The sequence below is a fragment of the Dryobates pubescens genome, chromosome 1 (genome assembly GCF_014839835.1).
Source record: "Dryobates pubescens isolate bDryPub1 chromosome 1, bDryPub1.pri, whole genome shotgun sequence".
NCBI classification, from domain to species: Eukaryota; Metazoa; Chordata; class Aves; order Piciformes; family Picidae; genus Dryobates; species Dryobates pubescens.
Window position 1 is genome coordinate 12,805,482 of NC_071612.1, and position 19,258 is coordinate 12,824,739.

Below are 19,258 nucleotides of genomic sequence, written 5' to 3' on the forward strand. Positions count from 1 at the left end.
TTGCCTGGGAGAAGAGACCAACCCCTTCCTGTCTACAACCACCTTTCAGGTAGTTGTAGAAGGCAATGAGGTCACCCCTGATCCTTTTCTTCTCCAGGCTAAACAATCCCAGCTCCCTCAGCCTCTCCTCATAGGGCTTGTGCTCAAGGCCTCTCCCCAGCCTTGTTGCCCTTCTCTGGACACGTTCAAGTGTCTCAATGTCCTTCTTAAACTGAGGGGCCCAGAACTGGACACAGTACTCAAGGTGTGGCCTAACCAATGCAGAGTACAGGGGCACAATGACCTCCCTGCTCCTGCTGGCCACACTATTCCTAATACAGGCCAGGATGCCATTGGCCCTCTTGGCCACCTGACACTTTCCAGTCCAGTCCACCTCCTGGACTATCTAGTCCTTCTGGAGGACCTTAAGAATCTCTATAGTTCTTAAACCCATGACAGAGCAAAGCTCAAGAGTTTCCTCTAGATCTACCCGGGAAGAGAAGCAATGGGAAGCGCTGTTTGCCCTCCACCCCCGCATCAGCTCTTCATCACTTTCTTCCCTTCTGAAATTGTTTAATATTTTATTTAATATTTTAATTACTGATTTAATTAGTCATGCAGTTAATGCAATTTATTCAAATCACATTTGATTTATTAAATTAAATATTAAACTAAATTTATTAACTACTAATTTAAATACACTAAGTTCACTGGTAGAAGGGGCCAAAAGCAATCACTGAGCCATATATTCACTTTCAACCAGACAACACTGACCCTTTTTTTTTCCCCTCTCCTGCAGGAGAGAACTCCCATCAACAGAATCATCTTTGTTATAAACTACCTTATCAGTGTCTTTAAAAAGAGGGAGGTTTTTTTCCAAGCATTATTTAGAGCACAGAAAGAGGGAGAAAAAAAAAGGGGGGAGGGGGGAAGGAGGAAACTGTTTAAAGTCAGCAACACAAAGGTAAGATCTGTTCAGATAAACATAAATGTGACAGCACAATTTTCTTTGGTCTTCTTTCTATCAAATCTAAAAAAAAGAAAATATTTTTAATTGATTCTTGAAGCGCTTTTTGAAGTTCAATAAATGCTTCAGAAATCAGTTGGGAGTCCACAAATGTTAATAGTATTTAGCTCATTTCAATAAAAATGGCCTCATTAACATGCCAGCTGCTAAAACGTGTGATACCAACTGTGTCCTTCTGCCAGCCTGCAGGGAAGCATTCCTACTTACTACTCAGTTTTGCTTTAAAAGAGACCATTTAGAAAGCATACCCATTTTACTGTATGCATGTGTTCAGATAATAATTACTTCACTACTGCCCTACCCCCCAAAATAGCTTTAAAAGTCCCCAGCAGCCTTTCCAATGAGGTGAGCCCAGGCTGGCTTGCTTTGTGGATTTCTTTTTCCTCAGGCAAGTAAAACCTCATTTGCTTTCCCATCCATCAGCACAGAAGGAGCCAGGTGAGCGCCGTGCCTGTCTGAGGTAAGAAGTTTTTCATTATGGCTCTGCTACGTGGAAATAAATAATCTTCCCTTGGCTCTGCTGCTGTCAAGCCGCAACTGATGGCTGCAGCTCCCCTGTGTGTAAGCAACCAACCTTCATCTCCAAACTCTGGGAGTCATATGGCAGTTAGCACAAGAGCAAGCCCCTGCTGCCTTCACCTGTCTACATGGACTAAGGATGTCCCACAGTTTGGCCTTGACTTCTAATGGGCATTCACACTTCGTGGTTAGTTTTCTGCAGGGGGCAGGGGGGTGGACTAAATGACCTCCAGAAGTCTCCTCCAGTCCCTACCATTCTGTGGGAAAGCTGTTGGAAACTTTCATGACTGGGGAGATGCCTGTGTGCGCGCTTGGGTACAACATCCAACTCAGGATCAGAGTGGAAATAACATTTGGAAGCTCACACTGAAATTTTCAATTTGCTACTTTGACTTCTTAAGCCAGCTGCTGCTGCTGTCACCCTCCTGGGCAGCCCTTGAATGGTGAGGACTCCAGGCAATGCTGCAGTGATTTAGGTGCACAGTAAGAGCAGCAATAATAATGACATGCCAAATTAAACAGGAAAGTAGTGCTATGTAAGTATTGCCAGAGAAAGCGCAAGACTTCACTCAATAAGGTATTGATCGAGTCAATGAGATTGGCAGAATCCAACTGAAAACAACTCACTAACAGGTGGTAATACCAAAAATTTCCACATCTCTCCAGCATAAAGCTGTGTTAATAATTCCAGATGCCAATGTGCATCTCAGCTCAAGAAAAATGATGTGTTCTGGCCTTTAGGAGGCAGGTTTTGATTCCTTGTGCTTACACTTGTGAGCCGTGTGTCCAGCCGGCATCATACCTGCCAAGCAAGCTGTTCATGCAGTTAAACGAAGTTGGATGTGCCAAGCAATAGTCATTTTGCCCAAAGCAGCCTGGAAAGGAACACACATGCCGGCCTGCCTACAAAGCCCTGTCCCCTCTCCACCACAGACTGGTGCAGTCCCACAGTAGCATGGGACTAGCTGTGCCACAGTGGCCTCCAGCACACGCAAGCCTGCAGGATATGCCAGCAGCCACCTTGAGAAAACCCTTTCCTCACTGTTTTAGAGCGTCCTGGTGCCTTCCAACAACAAATCTATTCCATAAGAGCCATCACAGAGAGCGTAATGCCTTCGTCATATTCTGGCATGCCTTTGGTGGGGAATCATGGAAGCAACTCAGCCCTATGTGGCTGAAGAGCAGCCGTGCTGGATACAACCCTAAAAGGCATATCAGAGCCTGCAAAAGGCAGAGCAATGACAAACAAAATTAAGCAGTGATCAGCAGCCCCTGCAGCAGCAAGTCCCACACACAGGTGCCCAGAAGAGTCCCACAACCCTTCACTGTCCTGCAGCTCCCATCCTGGATGCTGGCACAGCAGGATGCAGCTCAGGCACTTCAGTGCAAGTATCTGAGCCCACGTTCTGATGAGGGTGAATTTAAAGTAAGCAGCAAGTCACCAGATGAGCTGATGTGAATCTACCACTTCTGCTGCAATGGGAAAGAGCAAAACAGAGAGCAAGACTCTCACTGTTTGAACCAGTGCAACCCCTTTTACTATTTCCTGAGCTCCTTGTGTGAGTGGAAATGGTGTCATATGCCTACTTTTATCCTCTTTTTCCATCTACTCCTTTCTGAATCGCAGCTAGGACCATTAAGGTGATGATGGCAAGGTAAAAAGTCCTTGGCATGGACTTTTCCACTGCTCACATTAGCACACGGCTGGGTTAGAGGCAAAAGAAAAACCTTCCCACCCCAGTGCTTCAGACCCACTGAAGCCCAGGGGGCTGGCATGCACTAGGAAGACATCCTACCCATTACCCCTGATATGCCCCAGCCCCTGTGAAACCTTGACAGGAAAAGACAGACAGTGCTTTGATTCAGCATGTTACCAAAATTGGTACAGCACAGTGGGGCTGAAAAGGGAAACATCTGTGTCCTGCAACTGCTGTGAGCACAGGGCCAACAGATCCCATCTGTGCCTCTGTGATTTTGACCTGCAGTCCCCAACTGCTTGGCACTTTTGAGCAAAGATCTGTAATTGCTGCTTCACCTTGTGCTGGAGCAAACCTTGCTGCCCTGTGGCAGGCAGGGGCATGCCAGGTGACTTGTGCCACTTGTGCTTCAAGATTATTCCTCTGCCTTTTGGTGATCAGAAAGCCTCAAGGCACCTGAAGCTCATATATAAAGCATAAAATAATCATAAGACCGCAAACAGAGGAGGCCACAGTATGGCTGGACAGGTTAGAAATACCACCTTCCTCTGAATTCACTGTGAGATGCTGAGAATAAAGCCCAGCTCAGGACCCACCAAGATCACCCAAGAAATCAGAGTGAAATGATGAGGCCTGACCACGCAGGGTTATTGCAAAGGTTAACGTACAAACAGCTTCAGAAAGCACTTTGGTATGTTTGCCAAAGGCCAGCCTGAACCCATGAGGTGTAACTGCCTCTGTGATGTCCTTGAGGATACCTTTGATGGCCAGACTGCAGCCACAAGCCTATGCACTGTGCTGGCAAAGACTAGCACCTATACCATAAGGCTTGACAGAGGTCACACATCAAGCTAGGGACAAAGACACCAGAGGCTCCACCCAAGGCTATTTCAGTCAGAGAGGGCACAGTGGTGCGTGCCAGGCATCAGTGCTATCTGCTACAGAGCCCACCTGGCAATTTCAGCCCCCAAAGACAGCTTCCCACAGCTATGGATGCTTTGCTTAAGATGTATTGTGTTTTGTAGTAATTGATCATTATGTAACAACAGGAAATACACTCCCGTTCTTGGCTAACCAGGCTCTGTGCAAAGGCATCTCAATAGCTGGAGCACGTCCAAATTTCACAGATAAACCTTGGAAAATTGCAGTTATGGGGTTGGTTTTTTTGCCATTCAAGACTGACCCAAAAGCACTCTCAGCAGGTAAGTGGTCTCCAGACCCCCACTGTCAGAGTCTTTGCCCTACAAAGCATTGCTGCCACCCCTGTCCACAGAGCAAGAACCCCCTCCCTGGGCACCAGCCACGGACTGCAGAGTTTCAGAGAGGGAAGGTGCCCCGGCCCCCCTCCTTGCCCTTCTCTCCTCTCGGTTTTATTTCTGGTCGCCCGTATTTCACCGGAGAGGTCAGAGTGTGGCAGCACAGCCGCGGCTGAGGCCCTTCCCAGAGGGAGGAAGGGAGCACGCAGAGCTTTTGAAGCCGTGATAAGAGAGCACGCCGCAATTAGGGGGTTGCAGTTTCTCTGGCAAATTTGCATTTTAAATTACTTTTTGGTATAATCGTGTTTCATCTTCCTTGTCGCTCTGACTCCTCTAACTTTTATTATTACCTAAGGGTGGTTTGAAACGCTGTACAAGAACACAATGGGGTGGGGGTTTTTTAACAAATATTAAAAATAAGAACAATTTTTAATCTGTATTATTCGTTCCTTAAAATATTCCTTTGAGATTAACCAGTTAAGAAAAAAAAAAAGGGGCATCTGAAATGAGAGGGAGTAAAAGGAGGTGATGCCAAAACCCAGTTTCACCCTGAGGGGGGAGCTATGGGTTCTGGCTCATTACCCCAAGCTCTGCAGAAAGCAGAGGCTGTAGCAAGGACTTCTTCCCAGCCACCTCCCAAGGAGCAGACACCCTGACCCTCCCATGGGGGGAAATCCCAATTAGCAGCCCCTTCGCCCCAGGGTTCACAGCCTGGCCCTGACTGCTAAATCCAATTATCTCTGGGTCCCATTAAAGCAAAGATATTTCGACAGCTCTGCTGTCAGAACAGATTAACCCACAGCCAGAAGGGCCCCTGGATCCTCTCCCTGCCTCCCCTCTGCTGCTGGGTGCATGGGAAGTCAAATAGCAGCACTGTGGCAGGTCTGCTGCACCTCCATTTCTCATCCCCTCTTGCCACTCACCAAATGCTCGGTGCTGCCCTTGAAACAGGAGCAGGGGGCTCGACCCCTGACAGGGCCACAGCAATGCTGAGCCTCAAAGGCCAGTGGCAGGAGACAACCCATGCCGTGGGAAAGACAAGAGAGATAAGAAAATACCCCCAGCTGTCTCGATACGCCAAAAAGCAGCATGTCTAGGTTTCTCCAGCATGCTCTGAAAGGGAAAGAAAAGCCAGTCAAAGGCAAATGCACTTCAGTCTATAATGAAACAATGCTGCTGCCACTGTCAGGCACCTGGATGGAGCCATGAAGGACAGATGAGCCTAGGTTATATTTAATGCTGTCAAACACTGTTTGAACACAAAGTGCAGCTTGCATTATTGCCGCACTCCCTGCCTGCAAGGCTGCCCTGCGTTTTGAAAGGACTCCCAGCACATAATGGGCTCATTTCCTTCCAATTGCAGAATTTGAGTCAAGAAAATTATGGAGACTTTGTATTTGAATGTCACCTCTGATATGTTGTGTTAATTTTCCTCTTTTAATACCCTCATCTGGATGCTAATGCCAGATGCTTATGTTGGTATACTAAATGAATGCAAGCAGGTCTAAATAAAAGGGCACAAATTCTTACCCCATCAAGACAGCGGTCTATTGACACACCAGCCCCACTTTTGATCTGAGTCCAGCTGATATAAATTAAATGCAGCTCCCTTAAAAAGAATAATTGGTGGCAGAGGGCATAGGTCAAAGGTTGATACCAATCTGCACATCTCCTCCAAAAGCAGTTTGTTTGCAAAGGCTGACCCTGACTGGACTTGTCCATCCCAGTCAGGCCCACTAAGGATACAGGTGGGGCAATGCTGCATGCTGCTGCTTTCAGCCTTGTTTACAGGGCTTTGGGTTTTTTTCTTTGTAAACTAGCTTAGCTGTTTCCTGGCAGAAAGGCAAATAAAATGGGGTTTATCCCCATTCTTCACCCACCTTCCAGCACATGCAGCAGTTTCACTATGTCAAGATTCTGCTACTACAACAAACCTTCTGGAGTTTGAGGGTTTTGTGCGAGGTTTTAAAACTCTTTTTAAGGCAGGAAAACAACCAACCAACCCACTCAATAAATCAATGCTTTGTTTTACCACATTGCTTTAAGAAAACATCCTTAGGATATTATTAATTAACAATCCAACCCCGAGAGTTTCTCCAGAGTCAGATAAAAGTTGTCAGAAGAAAGAAGCTCCAGATGGAGGAAACCTTCTGCATCAGATAAGGCTTTGTGAGTGACAAGCCCCTGTCACTCACATTTGAGGCCACAGACATAAGCCACTTGTTACGCTGCAAATCAGCTAAAAACACCCTAAATGCAAGCCTCTGTCTTCTTAAAACCACCGTGCTGCAGAGGTGCTCAGAGTCTGACACTCTGATTTGGGTGCAAAAAAACTTCTTTTTTTTTTTAATTAAAGTTTTGCAGCAATAAAAAGCAGGAGATAAAAGATCAACTGCAACCACAGCCCAGCTTCAAACACCCCCTGTTAAAAGTTCACGGAATAAAAGCTTGCACAGGACTAGTAGAGCACCTTCAGGTTGATCTAGGTGAAATCTTAAACTCATTGACTTGCTTTTCCCCTTTCCTGCAAAAACTGCAATTTATTCTCTAGTCTAAGCCCTTCTGAGAAAGCAGCTCATATGGGTTTGAGGCCAAGTGCCCAGTAATAATACTACTGCTAATCCAGAAACCATAGGCAAGACTGCAGAGCTCTTTACAAGGACCTCAGCTTTGTGCATAAGACCTCTAAGACAGCACCTGGAAGGCTTCTTGAACCTGGGAAATGAGCTGCAAAACCTCTACAAGAGAATTATTTGCAGTAAATTCCAATGAAACCAACACAACAGGAATAGACTTCATGACCAGCAATGATCACTGTAGGAGCTGTACCAGCCAAGCCACCTCCCCACACCACTTTGGCCCCTGCTTTGGCACCACAGGGATACACATGACTTAGAATAGAATAAACCAGGTTGGAAGAGACCTTCAAGATCATCATGTCCAACCCATCATCCAACACCTAATCAACTAAACCATGGCACCAAGCACCCTATCAAATCTCCTCCTAAACACCTCCAGTGATGGTGACTCCACCACCTCCCTGGGCAGCCCATTGCAATGGCCAATCACTCCTTCTATGAAGAACTTCTTCCTAACATCCAGCCTAAGCCTCCCCTGGTACAGCTCGAGACTGTGTCCTCTTGTTCTGGTGCTGGTTGCCCGGGAGAAGAGACCAGCCCCAACCTGGCTACAAACTCCCTTCAGGTAGTTGTAGACAGCAATAAGGTCTCCCCTGAGCCTCCTCTTCTCCAGGCTAAGCAACCCCAGCTCTCTCAGCCTCTCCTCATAGGACTTGTGCTCCAAACCTCTCATCAACTTTGTTGCCCTTCTCTGGACACGTTCCATCAAGTCAACATCTTTCCTAAACTGAGGGGCCCACTTGTCCTGCTCCTTTCCAGTTGCTGAAGCACTTTGTGGTGTTCCCAGTTAAGAGAGCCTCGAATGAGCCAGGATCTAAACTTACATGTTTGGGTCCACATTCTTTGTGGATTGCCCCCCATTCAGTACTGAGTCTGCACCCTACACCCCTACTCACATCTCCTGTCTGCAGCACTCAACATCTCAGTTTAGTTAGGTTGCAGTAACTACTTAAAAACCTCTCCTCAAAGTTACCTAATCTTCTCTGTTATTGGAGTGGCCTTTTTTTTTTTTTTTAAACTGGTGAAGATTAAGAATTTCATTCTGCTTTTTAAAAAAAAATCTATGCTCTGTACCATCTCATGGCTTTAAAATGCCTGCTAGGATTAAATCTAAAACTTTTCTCCGTTGGGTCCACTAAAGCTTCTGCTGTTTGAATCCGTGGGGTTTTCTGGGGTGTGGATAAGGCAAGAGAATACCACATAACCCACTGGAGTTTGTTATTTTTAACCAGCACCCTCCCGCCTTCACAAAGGAAAGGATAATTTCAACTTTAGATTTTTAAAGGCTGATCTCACTTAAGTCTCCTTCTCTTCCAGATAGCGGTGTTACACTTGCTGTCTAATTAAGGAAGCGATGGATTAAGCGATAGATTTATCTCCTACCTTGGAAATTACCATGACCATTATCACAAGAGTAATAGCCGCGTCCTGCGGAACGCAAGAGCGCTTCACTGGATAAAGAAATCCTGTTTCCATTTCACATGTGGAACAGCAGTGTTGTCTGAAACATCTCCAGGTTAAATTAAAGAAAAAAAAAAATCATTTAAAAACATAAAGAAGAATCAAGCCAACATCCAGCCTCGTGTGTGTTTGTTCTGGATGTAAAGTACATGGAAGAGGCCCTCATTCTTTTGAGCGATCACAGTGTAATTCATCGGAGTCAAGACATATGCATACAGAAGAAACATTAGTGGCCCGCCCTGCTCCCCAAAGGAAAAATATAAAATAAGATAATTCAGGTGCCTAAATCCACAGCTAGATCCTGAAATTCCTCCTTTAGACATTATGGAAGCTCTACATCGCTCTCTGGAAAATGGCTTCTCAGAAGCCTTCATCTTTCCTCTAGAGAGATAGGAGTATTGGGGCAGCAATCATGTTGGTGTCCCACATGCAGCAAAACCCAAATAGGGTAACAAAGGTAAGAGGAAATAGATGCTCACGTGCTCTGAAGTGTTGGATGAGGATACCCTGGGAGGCAAGGACAAGCCAGTGGTGGCAGGTACAGTGCCAAGAAGGGGGCTCAGGAAGAGTTTCCTACTAACCTTTATCCTTCAGGCCACAGCACATCCGCAGAAACATTCCACCTTTGTCTGCTCCTTTGCAAAGCCTGCATTTTCATCCCATTTCCAAGGATCATTTCAGAAGCTCCTCTACAGCAGCAACTGAAAAGCCCCACACCTCTAGAGCAGTAGGGAGGGTGAGATCTGCAGAGCAGAGCCAGGCTGCTCTTAAGGGGCTGAGAAGGTTCTCTGGAAGAGCAGCAATGCCTAAACACTGCTGGTTGCACCTGGAAGGTGAGTGCTGAACAGGTGTCTGTTGTAAGGAAGAGGGAGAACCTAAATGTTGCACTTAATCTTCTTAACTCAGAGGAAGGTAGCAGAGAAGAAGGTTTTCAGCAGAGGATGTAAATCAGGGCAGTTTGCAGTTGCAGCTAGCTTTATGGAATCATGTGCTAAAATCAGTAATTCTTTGAGGCCAGGAGGAAGATTATCATCTGTTGTAAATTGTCATACTTCAAAATAGCACATTAATTGTTGTGATAATTTACACCAGCTGAGAATCTCCCCTGGGGACTGTGTTTATTATTCAGCTTTGTGTCTCGGACAATAGAGGTCTCTATCAGGGATGGGGTCCTGGGGTACTCTCCTCATACCCATCATAATGGAAAGCAATATAAACCTTCTGTCTTTCCATTTTGGATAGCCAATGTATCAACTGAATTGGACTTAATTGCACAACAGTGGAAGTGGAGCCTGAAAACACCTTTAGGGTTTTTCTTCTCCTCTGCCCTCCCCCCACCCCATCCCCCTTCCAAGTTAGTTTTCACCAAATGCTCTTCAGTCTGTTTATGACAGTGTGGAAAACCATGGTGTTTCACTCGCATCTCAGTGCGCAGATAGCCAAGCCATGCTTTGTCCTCCACAAAACTGCTTTGAAAAGGCGTGCAGGGAGCAGGCAAGGAGGGTGCTTTCAGAGTTAAACTGCTCAGGGCTCAAATTCACCCAGCTAAATAGTGAAAACATTTTTGGCTCGCTTCCTCGAAATCCAACCTGTCACTTGTGTTCAATTTGATAAGGTCTTCTAAAGGTAAAAATAGTTGAGTGGATAGGGCTGGCAACTCCCTGCAAAGCTGCTTTGGTTTTCTTTTAAAAGCTGAGGCCCACAAAGTGTTATTTACTAATGCTGCAAACATAATGAAAAAAAAATAAATTGGAATCCAAATAACCAACCTAGAGTGATACCCCAAGAGAAACATATTGGAGGGGATGGTCAGGAGGTGCCTCTTCACACATCCTTTTCCCTGGGTCTCACACTCCTGCTTGCTGCATAGACAGCCCAAGGAGATGCTTTCAGGGCTGGCAGCTCCCAGAGACCCTTCATCTCCCAAACACTCAAGAAGGAGCTGCTTTTAGTCACCCATGGTCCATGGGTGTGTGGGGCTGTGGCCAGCCCCTGCCCTGCCCTCATGAGGAAGGTAATAGGGTGTCATTTCCAGTGGCAGGTGCCCATTGCTGGGAACCTGTGCTATATTTTCTTCTAGCTGACTGGGCTGCATGTACCCATGTTCTATAGAAACAAGTGCAAGCAGAAAAAAACTGGAACAAGCTGGTTAATAACTGTGTGTCCACCTAAGCAATGTGTCTCCCTCCCCAAATGCACAACTGAAGTCCCAGAACTTCAGCCTCCCCTCTCTCCAGCCACCTTTCTCCCTGCAGAGCCCCAGGAGGGAGCAGGAGCAGCAGACCCATCATGGGGACTGGACCCGGAGCAGCATCCTCTCAGCATCCATCAATGGGATGTAACTGGTGGGTTTAAATCAGACATTAGGAAGAAGTTCTTTACTATGAGGGTGTGAGACACTGGAAGTGGTTGCCCAGAAAAGCTGTGGATGCCTTATCCTTGATAGTGTTTGAGATTAGGGTGGATAAAGCTTTGAGCAATTTGTTGTAGTGGAAGGTGTCCCTGCCCATGGCAGGGGTGTTGGATTTCAGATCTCACCAGGACAGGCACCACCAGTTTGCCTCACCAAAGCAAGGAGGGTTGAGGCCAAAGAGCAATGCAATGGGCAGCAGAAGCCTCACCACCTCCCCAACCTGTTTCCAGCCAAGCACAAGGCTGTGGGAGCAGCATTTCCTCAGGTTTGTACATGCCTAATAACTAGTAAGCTGCTGTGCTCAGTGAAGTGTTCATTTCAGGCTTTTTTTTCTGCTGGTTGGTGAAGTGCAAATGCAATTCCCTGTGAAACATGTGACTCTGCACTCAACCTGTTGGTTCAGGTTGGTGCTCCCAGTATTGCCTTAGAAAAAAGCCTAGGAGGGAAGGAGGGAAGTAGCTATTAAGCTGCTGAGGCCTTTGATCTGGTCTATTATATGTTACAAGCTTTTGGAGATGGACAAAAGTTAGGTGAGTCTGTGCCTCTCATCCACTGCTGCTTTGGGAGGGAGTGAAGCAGCAAACACAGCTGGACCAAACACTTTGTCCTAAGAGCATTTTGCCCTCCTCCATTTTTTTGGAGTGCATTGTGGTCAGACCAGGGAGCTTCAGTGGGAATGAGCTCTGGGAGGGCAGGGTGGAGGACAGCCCTGCTCCCTCCTGGCCACGCAGCATTGCTGGCAGGACACCCTCACCTCCACTGTAGAGGAGGCTTTCAGGTGCTACAAAGGAAGGAAGAGCAGGACCAGGCAGTAGGGTTGACAACGAGCCTCCCTCCAACTGGCCATTTCTTTGCTTTTAATGGTTTGTGTAGGTGGACTTGGCCACCACATGGCTTGTCTTGAAGCTCATTTAAAAGGCAGCATGTCTGACCTTGCCCAAATGCAGTCTGATGTTTTTGTGCTAGTAAATGGATACAAAAAGTGTTTTGGTTGGGTATTTTTAATCCCTGTGCATATTCCTACAACACAGATCTCTTCAGGAAAATCTACTTTCTATTTGGCAAAAAGCTTAAATATTTTCAAGACAGTGCATGCCAGAAAAAAAATGTAAAGTGTCTTCAAAATTGTCCCAGCTACTGGGAGAGCTATTTGTGCACTTTGTTCAACCTCCCTTGGGCCAGGGGAAACAATATGGTGAGCACATTGCAGCAAAGAGGCCAGAAAACATGGCTCTTCCCTTTTGTTTGAAACACCTACAAAGAGGCTGCTGGGTTTTTCACCTCTTGGTTCTGCTCTCCCCAGTGGATATGGTATCACGTGTTAGATGCTACTCCTGAAAGCATGGTGTGAAAGGGATGAAGCTCTCCATTGCAGAGAACCATGAAGCCAATTGCAAGGAGCTTGGGATGTATTATAGTGGGCCTCACCCTAAAAGCCCCTTCATACTCCTTTGTACAGCAAGGACAAGACAAGCCCTCTCTGCCAGGGAGATGTCTACACAGGAGATGTTTACAGGGAGATGTTTACAACCTCTAGCACAACAGAGCTGCAGAGTCTCAGACAGTTTCATACCATGCATAAATACTGCACCTGCAGTTATGTTATAAACACCTGGAAAAGCAGATTAGATCAGGCTGATAACAGGCTTAAGCAACACCCCAGTTTAGTTTTAGCACAGTTAAAATTTCCTGCAGCAGTCCATTAACAGAGGTGTTGGTGACACTGTGCTGTCTTGCAATAACTCCCAGTGACCCTTGCTGCCCCATCTCGTACCAGCCCTCACAGCAGCAGCAAGTCTGTTGAAGTATCCATTCCCCTGCACCAAACCCCATTAAAAAAAACCACAGGGAGAGCATCTCAAAAAGGCCTGAGTGCTCTTTTATTTGACAGCCTCACATTAACATTAATGAGGATGACTGTCACTCAGACTGTAAAATAAACCAAAAAGCTGTGAAGTTTAGCTGCTGGCAGGGGTGACACGAGTCCTACAAACAATAAAAATCATGGTCAGCTGTCAATTAAACTCAATAAATAACCAAAAAATACTAAAAAAGCCATTTGGGCCATCAAGGACATTAGTCCTCTCTCACTGTGAAGTCTTACTGACCTTCAGAAAATTAAAACATCTTGTGGTTACATCTGCTCTGACTGATTTCTCTGGTGGGAAGTCTGTAAGTGCCTGTCACCACAAAGGCAGCACAAGGTACCTGCCTGTGGCAAGCCACACTCCCTGTAATCTGCGGTGGCTTGACAGGAGCATCCCAAAACTGTCAGCACCTCCAACCCAAGGACACACAGAAAGGATTTGTGGTGCCACCTGTAGATGTGAGCAGAGATAAATAAAGCCACAAAGCAAGAAACTTAGACAATCAGGTAGCATTTGTCCCCTCAGGATGTCAGGTGGGTTCAGACACAGAAGAGAGGCAAAGAGGATGCAGAATGTGGCCACCCTTTCCTTTCCCATCCCAAAGAGAAGCAGTGCCCAGTTCCCATGTGCACCAGTTTGATGTCCCTTCCTGTGCCCAGAGTCCAGCTCCACCCTCCCAGCATGCTGGTGGAACACTCACTTCTACTCCAGCATTGGCCCTAAGGTGACCTTTTTGTCTTTGGGCATATTCTCCAGCTGAAGGGTACTGATATTGAAAGTCTTGTCATACATCCCAGAAGGAAAGCTGAACTCTGACCATTTTCCATCTGAACTGTGTCCATCAGAGCCGCCTGCTGTGCTGGAGGTGAGGATGAGAGGGGCAACTTCTTTGCTTCTGCTTTGTGTCAGTGAAGAGAAAAGTCTTTTGTAAAGTAAGACTGTTTTCCCACCTACAAATAAAGCCTCGGCTGAAGTCTCCAGGTGAGATACATCTTCAGTAAGCCCCTCCAGTGGACATAGAAATTTGATAAACATTTCCATCTGCTGAGGAGTTTGGCCCTTGAGTATGGCCCTTGTAAATTCAATGGTTTTCCAACATTCAAAAAGGCAAATTGTATATGTGGGAATATCCAACCCAAACCAGATATTGCACAGACATGCACACACAGGAAAAGAAGTGTGGCATGTAATGCAAAGGCTTGCTCTTGCCAGTTAGCACAAGGATTTTAGGAGTGCTCACAAACTCATCATGAAAATGGCCTTTTAGGCAGGCTGACATCACCCAGATGGTTTTAATTACAATGACCCTGGGACTAATTTCTCTGCTTATCTGTTACTGCCTTCCAGCACTGGTTCCTGTTGATTAAATCTGCCTCACTGAGTACCGCTTTGCTTCTGGATATAAAATGGCTGGAGAGCTTTAGTTTCCTCATGGCTGGGTCTTAAGGGTTTTCATATAAGCTGACACAAATAAGGGAGATCTGATCCACAGCATGCTGTGTTGTGGGTTCAGAGTGCATTCCTGTCTCACTTCTTGAAAGCAGGTGTCTGCTTCTCCCCACATATCAAAAGCTGGTGGCCATGGTCTCCAGAAGTGACCAGGACCTGCAGCTTTACACTGAAGACTGAGAAGATCATTGTTTTTCAGCACAAGGACCTGTGTTCTTAAGAGTGGAAACAGTTCATACCACAAGTGCAAGCCCTTCCCCCTTCCACAGGTGGAAATTTCATAGGCATACATGAGATTTCATTGTTTGAGCCGAAGGCAATGACAATGAAGGCTTTGCTGTTGAACTTAGCAGGGCTCTTTTCCTTCTTGTTTTAGGCTGTGGCAAGAAGGACTGGGGAACATGCACTGCTGTGCATGATGTTTGATGCCCCAAGTGACTGTGACTGTACAAAAGGGAGGTTTGCAGGACCCATCTTGCCAATGTAAGCACTCATTTTGTGTGGGAGATTACACAACTTGCATAGTCATCCCTAGATGCCAACTGTGGGCAGGTACTTCAGCTCACAGGTAGGGCTTGTCTTCCAGCTGTAGGCAAGGGCTTTACACCCATTGCAGCCCTCTCCCAGATCACGCCTGCTAGGAGAGGCTCCTCTCATGATGGGTGGTGAAACATACCCAGAGTTCTCCAGGTGGACAGTTGCTGTGCTGGGAGGGAGGGAGAGGGAAGGCTTATGGACTGAGGCCATGGCTCTGAGCTGAAGCAAAGTGGCCTTACCAACACAGTCTGATAAGAAAGCAAGAGCAAGTGACCAACTAGCAGTCCAGGGCCTCAGCAGCAGTCCCTGAACAGTGTTCTTTCTTTAAAACCATTAGTGATCTCCCAAGTTTCAAGGCACTTTGAAAGGCCCTTATGAGGATGGAGCAGGATTTGGGCTTATTAAATTAAGTGCCATTTATTTCTCATTAAGCTCTGGGAGGACATTACATCAAAGCCTGATCTTGAGAGGTATTTACATTCATTAATTTTCACTGGCTTCAGTGCAGGAGAGGTGCATACTGCATGTAGCTTGGAAGCAGTTTCTCTGAGCCACCCTAAGAAAGCCACAGCAAAGAAACATCTCTCCTGACTGCCGGGACACCCTCGTTTGGTGCCCCCATTCAATACCTAGCAGGGGTTCAGGGGTAGCCTGTACCTCTGTGCTGCTCCAAGAAATCCTGTTCCATGGCAACATTATTAGCTTTTATGGACTTCCCTTTACATATTTTAAGTGACTGCAGTTCCACTAATGACTATAATTGTTCCAGACACCCATTAATTTTGATTTATTAACTTATTCAATTTCCCATACTGTAGTCTTGCCCACTCCATAAGTAATTTACTGTTTTAATATTGTGGGTCGATACTAATCATATAATCTGTAAGTTGTTTAATTAATAACAATTAGCACCTCCCATCAGGAACTCATTTTCCTGCATGAACACTGTTAATGTGATTTTTCAGAATAAACTGACCTGTTCCCTCCCACAACTGTCAGCTTCTTTCAAGAGTCACAGCAGCTTGCCATCCTCTATGATTTTATCGAGTATCTTGCCACATTTGCTTTTGTTAAGGCCTTGGCCCTTCAGCTGAGTAATATCATGGGAGCCTGGTTTTCAATATAAAATACACAAGTGTTGATAAAGCATCAGAGTGTAGGAAAAGCCCTTGCAAGTGTAAACAGTAGCCTAAAAAGCCAGAAGGTAAATAAGAACTAAAAAGATACATTCATGTTCCTTTCATTCTTATGATTTTAAGCTGACTTCTGTTTTTTGGGTTTTTTGGTTTGGGTTGTTGTTTTTTTCTGAGCCTACTATTATTTTTTAATATGGGCCATTGGTGTTGCTGCAGTGTTTAACAAGAAATACACCAGTCATATACTGAAGACCCTTTCATAAGGACCTCTGCAACCCTTGAGCCTCTGGAAGCCACTTAAGTCTTTCATGTCAGCACAGCAATAAATAAGGCATTAATATTCAAGTTAGTTCATGTATACTTGCAAACCAAATACATCTAGAATGATAGAACTGCTGAGGTTGGAAGAGACCTTTAAGATCATCAAGTCCAACTGCCTGCCCAAAGCTCTCAATCCTGCCACTACTGCCAAGACACTACTGCCACACCATGCCTCTGAGCACCACACCCACATCTTTTAAATACCTCCAGGGATGGTGACTCTACCACCTCCCTGGTCACTCTCTTCCAGAGATTGATAACTCTTTCTGTGAAGAAAGTTTTCTTAATACCTAACCTGAACCTCCCTTAGCACAACTTGAGGCCATTTCCTCTTGTCCCATCATTTGTTGCAGGTGAGAAGAAACCAAGTCTCACCTCGCTCCCACCTCCTTTGAGGTATTTGTAGAGAGTGATGAGGTCTCATCTTCCAGAAGGTTGTTTTTTTTTCCAGAAATAACTTAAATCTAGCTTTTGAAGTTAAATTGAAATTAACCTCCCCAACCCCCATCCCCCCACCCCCCATTAATGCATCAACTTTCCCAGGACTTAAGAGAGGCAGTGAGTTGGCACACATCATCGGGGGGCATTGGTCACAGTCCTTTTAACACAGGAGCTGAGGGAATGGAAAGGAACTAGCAGACAGTGTGTTGAAAAATGTTGGCCCAGGGGCTGGCCAAACCTGGCAGCACATCTCAAGGGTGCCAAAAGCTTGCAGAGGTTTGAAAAAAAGATTGGACAAACACCTACAAGAGTGTAGAGTCTTCAGCACCATTGCACAGCAGCCTTAGCTAGGGAAGCTCTTGCTGGGAAATCCCACTGCAGCTCTGCTTTCCATTGGGAGTCACTAGTGCCTTGGCCAGAGTACAACCACTATTACATGTCCATGTACTGCAGGGTGTGATTCCCATCAGCAGGTCATCTCCTGTGTGTTTTCTAAACCCAGAAGTGAAGGCAAGGGATCAGAGATTCTGCTGCCTGAGTGGATCAAAAAGGCCTCTGCTGACAACAGAAGCAAAATAAAAGACAAAATATACATACAGCAAATCTATACAACATGATTGTAACCAAAGCAACTGTTTCTCACCCCACTTCCTACTCCTGTTTCACTATGGTATCTGTTAGATGCAATCAGCTTAAGCCACTTGCAAACCACACATCACTTTTGTTGCTCTGTTAGCATGAGCCTGGACGTTCCACATGGCCCACAGGTATATATAGGGCAGCATACACAGGAGCTCTTACACTCTCAGTACTCCCTGACCCAGCTCAGGAAGTGTGCTTAACCCTGCACGTGGTACAGCAATGCAAGCAGTGATAGAGCAGACAAAATGACATGGGGAAAAGATCAGTGTTCGTGTTTTCACACAGAAAAGAGAGCGATGCAAAGGGAAGGGAAGGAAGAACTCAAGCACCATGGATGAAGCGCACAACAAACCTGAGCCAGCTCCTCCAGCCATCTTTCCTCCTCAGGAGGCTCCCTTGCATGGGATGGTCCCATCTCTGTATGGTTTCACCACATCCTTGCCTTCCCTCCCCAAAATCAGCTCTGCTATGGCTAGCATCCATTCCCAGTTTGCTCCTTGCCTGAAGGAATGGGAGGCAAGTGAGCAATGAATACAAATACTCAAAAGTTCCAGAACAATGCCAGACACAGGAGTTGACATAACTGCTCCTGGGAAGTTTTGACACTAAGAGGTGTTTACCCCAACATAGCTGGAGAAGGTGTTGCAACGTGATGCTTGGCAGTTGCTTTATCTTAATCTTCCCTGTTAAAAATTAAAGACTGTATTAATACAATGTCAGACTTACTTAACAGCACTCTTTTATCAAGTTGATACGATGGTAGCTAATTATTAAATGAATTAATGTATGTCTTGTTATTTAATCTACCATGACTGATAATGAACTGTGTCGAATACTTATTAGACACTCATTCCCTGTACACCTAGCTGACATTATCATGGCCCACAATTAAGCACCGGTGCTCCCTCACTGCCAGGCACGATCACACTGTCAGACATGATCCCACTAGTGATTGCTTGCTCCTAAGTGGGAGACACGTCATCCTCCATTTGTCTAGACCCAGAAACTGTCCAAGAATAAGAAAGTCAGAGAAAAATCTGATGAGAAGTTGTCTAACTGGCTTAGGTACACCCAGAGGTAGTCAAAACCATCAGTGAAAGGTCATCATCAAAAGGGACAAAGAGTGCCATCACCAATCGTTGGGTTGGAGGTTTGTGCCACACCTTGTTCTCAAGATGCAGTGATGTCCAGGTTACTAAAAGGAAGGGCTCATGGCAAAGGGCACAGGCTCATGGGCACCCTCCCACCAAAAAGCACAGCTACCTCCTCTCTGGGCACCATCTTATAGAGCACAGGTGGGCCCGGACCAGGACTGTACCTGGGAAACTCACTGTAGTTCAGCACTGACTGGCAGAAGTGCTGCTTGGCTATGTGGTGTGTGTGTCCTTGTCACACTGCAGTGACTATCCTTCACAGACCTGCTGCTTTCAAGAAGCATGAGGTCGACCCAGAAACAACTTTCTCTGCTCCTGCCCCACCTCCCAGCAGCTTAGAAACGTCCTCGTGGCTACTCCTTCCCTTCTGTCAAGAAGAATGGCAATAAATGCAGTAATTTTGTCTTACATCAACCTTCCTTCACCTGGTTCAATATCAGCTTTTTCATTAGGATGGTAGCAGAAATCCAAACACAGACCAGATACTTAAGAAACTCTAGGGCTGCTCAGACCCTAGAAACATCCTTGAAACATACTTAAAGCTTCATTACAAGAAGAGCAAGAAATTCTTCACCATGAGGGTGGTGAGACACTGGAACAGGATGCCCAGGGAGGTGGTAGAAGCCTCATCCCTGGAGGTTTTTAAGGCCAGGCTGGATGTGGCTCTGAGCAACCTGATCTAGTGTGAGGTATCCCTGCCCATGGCAGGGGGGTTGGAA